Genomic DNA, 4723 nt, shown 5'->3' with positions numbered 1-4723 from the left:
AACAAGGGCTTTCTTTGATGACTGCTGGCTCAAGTGATACTTACTGGTAGCTAACTGTGCTGGGTATTCCCCATTTGCCTCCCCACACATGCAGATTCATTCTCCCCCTTTTTTGTGCTTAGCTCTGTGCCCTGAGAAGCTGACCCTGAGTTCAGAGGTAAAAGGAGAGATTGGCCAGGGTACTTTCTTCCTGCTTCCTCCCTGCTTCTTTGTCTCATCTATGGCAGTTGTTGTGTTTCTCTATAGACTCAGCTTTCACTGGGTTCCCAAAACACTACTTCCTTCCCTTTCAGCCTAGGCTGGTACCAGCCTCCCATTGTTGCTGCAGTACCCCTAGTTTATTCACTTAGCCCTGCCCACACCTCTGTCTCTCTACCTTGTTAATCTGAAGTGAATTTTGTCTCTTGCCAAAACTAACACTGATGTTGTGCCAGACTCTATTCTCAGTCCTCTGTGTGCATGAACCCATTTAATTCTCCCAACATTTTATTGATGAGGATGAGCCACGGAAAGGTTCAGGCACTTGCCTAAGGTAACACAGTAAGTGGCAGAGTCAAGGTTTGAACCTAGACAGTTGAGCTCTAATGTCTTAGCACTTAACCACTGATCCATCCTACCTCTCTTCCAGCTCACATCACTTCCTGGAGCACAGCTAAGAATGAGAAAGTGGATGCAAAGATGCAAAGACTTCTAATACTAGTTCATATACTAAAGCTTATTAGCTCATATACTGAGGTTTATGCCTAGGAAAACCTCTCAGGTCATAATTAACTCTAATGTTGTTTCATTCTAATAAGATAGGCTATCAGATTTCCTACTCCAATGGTTTTCAACCTTGGTTGTACAACAGAATCACCTGGGGAGTTTGAAACGGTCCTTGTGCCCAGGACATGCCCCAGACATGAAGTCAGAACACTGGAAATGGGACACAGGAATGGACTGTGTTTAAAATTCCCCGGAGATTTTAGCATGCCATGGAAAATTGAGAACTATGTCCTAGCCCACAGTAGTTCTTTCTGGAAAGCAAAGATTATGAGTGGATAGGCCTGGTGATATAAGTAAAGAATAACAGCTGACAGCTACACAAAGGGAGGATAATAAGGAGCTATGGAGAGTTTGTGCAAGAACAGCACCTCTTCTACCTCCATTCCTTGAAAAAAGGTCATGATCTGGGTTCACTTAATGCTTGGGCAAATTGTTCCTGGATCTGAAAACAGATTGTTATCTTCTTATTATTACATTACTAGAGGCCCAGTGCACAAAATTCGTGCACGGATTGGGGGGTCCCTCAGCCCAGCCTGCACCCTCTCGCAATCCAGGACCCCTCAGGGGATGTCCGATTGCCACTGTAACTGGCAGTCGGACATCCCTCTCGCAATCTGGGACTGCCTGCCTGATCGCCCCTAACCACTCTGCCTGCCTGCCTGATCACCCCTAACTGCTCACCTGCCTGCCTGATCACGCCTAACCACTTTCCTGCCTGCCTGCCTGCCTGATCACCCTAAATCACTCGCCTGCCTGCCTGATGGCCCCTAACCACTCTGCTTGCCTGCCTGATCGCCCCTAACTGCTTGCCTGCCTGCTTGCCTGATTGCTCCTAACCACCTCTGCCTGCCTGCCTGATCGCCCCTAACCACCACTGCTTTGGTCCCCGCCGCGGCGGCTTCGTCTGGAAGGATGTCCAGAATGACGTCCGGAAGGTCATTCGGCTGTCTGGTCTAATTAGCATGTTACATTTTTATTATTATAGATAGTAATTGTCCTGAGTTACTTTTTTACTTATTTATTTTTAAAGGCATTAATATATGAAAAGCTGAACATACTAATAAGTAAGTTACAATACACAAATGTGCTCGATAATGATATTGACAGATTGACCTTTTTGCACTATATGTGATCTTGAGTTTGTTTTTACCCACTCATATTTCCATGTTCGGTTATTCAGACTGATTATTTCCTAGAAATAACTGGCTGATTAAGCATGAGTCACATGCAACAAAGGTAAATGCAGATGTTTGTGCTACTCAACCAAGTATTCATAAAGAAATTGCAAACTTTGTTCAAATCGACCAGGGCATGTCAAAATACCCTTCTCCTTGGGAAAGAGTTGCACCTATTAAAGAATACTGCACCTTCCTTCTTTTTTATTTTGTTTGAAACTCATATAGTAACCAGTGGCATAACCACTCATGTACCAAGAGAAAACATAATTTCCAAAGCATCAGGATCATCAAGAGAATCTGGACATATGGGAGGTGGTGGTGGGATTATTGGTGGTCAGAGGGAAATGAAAGCAGCCAGCATGATAGGAAGGGTGGTGATGGTGGTGGTGGGCCATTGAATTTTAGACATGGCTTTCCTGGTGCCAGTTCTGATCCTGGCCTGGGGCGAGAGGTGGAGGGAGAGAAGAGTTCCACAGAGCAGCTTTTCACTTGATGTTATTTGGTTTGTTTCCAGGATCTGTGGAGGAGTTTTCATTTCATCTGTTGAAATTTGACTTTCATTTTCATTCTCCTGAGCATCCTGTTCTATGTTATTAGCTACTTCAGCCCTTGTGGAAAGTAGATCAGACAGATTTTGCTCCTCTCTATTTCCGCATCCGGCATAAGCCACATCACAGTTCTCTTTCTTAAAATCAATGGCAGCAATGATCGCTGGGTTAAATGCAGTCTTCTCCTGACCAAATGGCAGAACATTTGTCACCAACTTTCCACTGCTTCAATGGAGTTGTGCTATTCTTTTTTTGGCTTTTATTCTTAGCAGGTTTTCTTTTAGGTGTGCCTTTTGATTTATCTGAAGCTTCAGAAATGTTACCATTCTTTAGAGCATGCTTAAATGAGGCCACAGCTTTACCTAAGCTTTGATCAGTGCTGTATCATCCTGCTTGTCCGAATCATCGCTCTGAGTTGTGTGTAGAAACACAGCCACCACCACGAGGTGAATGCCATGTGCAAGGAATGGGCTGCCCACCTCCCTGAGTCACTTAAGGTAGAATTAATGTCAACATACTTTGTTTATTGAAGCAAAGGAAATATACACCTTTGAAGCTTTTCACCTTCAAAGATGACATCATTAAGGTTACTCATAAATAGGTCAACTTCAGGTATCGGGAAGATTCACTTGAAATACGATACTTCTTATTGATCTATAGATACCAAAGAAAAGAAATTGCCATATGAGGCAAATGTTTATCAAATATTCCCACCTGCTCTTTAGCAGAAGCTAAGTCCACCTGCTCTTGATTCATGGTCATAGTTGACATTTAAAACTTGTTCAATTCTGACGTGGGTGACTGGACAAACACGAGCACTCACCGGGCTGGTGCCAGCACTGGTTCCCTGGGAAATGGTGCAAACACAAGGAGAACTCAGGCTCCGGGTATCTGAACATCGGACGGTTTCCTGTTGTCAGAGTTGGTCATGTCTTTTGGACTGGACTGAAATATTCCATCAGCCTGTTCCTTACAGCAGACCAAACGACTGATTCCTTTCTTATGTTTCTCATGGCTCGTCTTGTTTACATGCTTGCCTGCAAAAAGCTTATGTGGGGATGTGATGACAGCTTGTGGGCTGCTGAGCGACTGGCACTGGTCCACTGGAGTCCAGCCTCATTTATTCCCCCCCGCCATTAGCTCAGAAGTTGGGGCATTGAGCAAGGGGAAATTCGACAATGGCCATGCCAAATATAAGGCAAGAGACCCTCTTCGCTCATCTGCCTCAGCCCTGCATCTCTGCTCCCAGTAACTCCTCCCCTCCCCGCTTTCAAAGGGCCCTAGTACTGTTTTTTATTAGCGCACTCTGAAAACAAATATTTCAGCCTAGGTACACAGAGGGATCTTCAAGGCATGGTTTCTGGGGAATGTCTTATAGCAACAGTCTCACACAGACTCAGCTCCTGTAGAGTTGCTTGTCCTTGACACTGCTGACATTTGGGACCATGCTGTTCTCTGTTGAGGGGCTGTGTTGTGTACTGTAGGGTGTTTAGCAGCATCCCTGGCTTCTACACACCAGATGCCAGGAGCATGCAGACCCTCTCCTATGTTGTGCAATGAAAATGTCTTCAGACATAGCCAATATCTCCTGGGGGCAAAATTGTCCCTATTTAAGAATCACTGTGCTAAGGAAAAGACATGAGGAGACCCTAACCTTCAATCTCCATTGGACACTGGGGTCAATGACTAAATTGAAGTCTCCAGCACTTGGCCGTGAGATATGTGGGCAGTTGTCTTCTATTTGTAGTGTTGTCATGAGGATGAAGCATTAGGTCTGTTCTGTATGGAATCCCTGGGTTGGCTGGGAACTTTCCAGTAGTCAGAGTTGTCCCAAGTTGAAATGAGTGGCTTCAGGAGTGGCTGGACTCCTCTTAGGGGGCCGGCTGGATATCTTCTATTTGGTCTTCCAGAACCATCTAACCTCCTCTCCCCTGCTCTATGCCCCACAGTCTCACTTTTAGGGACTCTATTGATGGGCTTCCTTGCCTTCTGGCTTCTAGTTGGAAGGACAGAGGAGGTGAGGTCAGGGCACTCATTCCCCAGGTTCCCTCATCATGCAAGATCACTGTAGGCTTACTGTGTCCCGTGACAGAGGTCTCAGCTACTGTGGGGTAGCCATCCTTCAGAGTGCTCTGCCACTTGGGCCCAGGTGTGATAGGGAGGCCTCTCAGGTACTAGCCTGGCTGCTAATTTACCTTGTGGCCTTACTATGCTCTGCCCTAACTCATAGCT

At 45.6% G+C, this 4723-nt stretch overlaps 1 pseudogene across 1 annotated transcript; it reads right to left on the bottom strand.

Moving 5' to 3' along the window:
- Nucleotides 1–2428: 2428 nt before the first annotated feature.
- Nucleotides 2429–3253, bottom strand: LOC308241130 (survival motor neuron protein-like; annotated as a pseudogene). The gene is made up of 2 exons: nucleotides 3206–3253; nucleotides 2429–2901 (listed from the first exon to the last, which is right to left on the bottom strand). The product of its transcript is annotated as a survival motor neuron protein-like (transcript).
- Between the last annotated feature and the right edge of the window lie 1470 nt (nucleotides 3254–4723).

This window comes from Plecotus auritus (assembly GCF_963455305.1).
Source record: "Plecotus auritus genome assembly, chromosome: 2".
NCBI classification, from domain to species: Eukaryota; Metazoa; Chordata; class Mammalia; order Chiroptera; family Vespertilionidae; genus Plecotus; species Plecotus auritus.
Note: the sequence above shows the minus strand (reverse complement) of the source record. Positions and strands in the feature narration are given on the sequence as shown.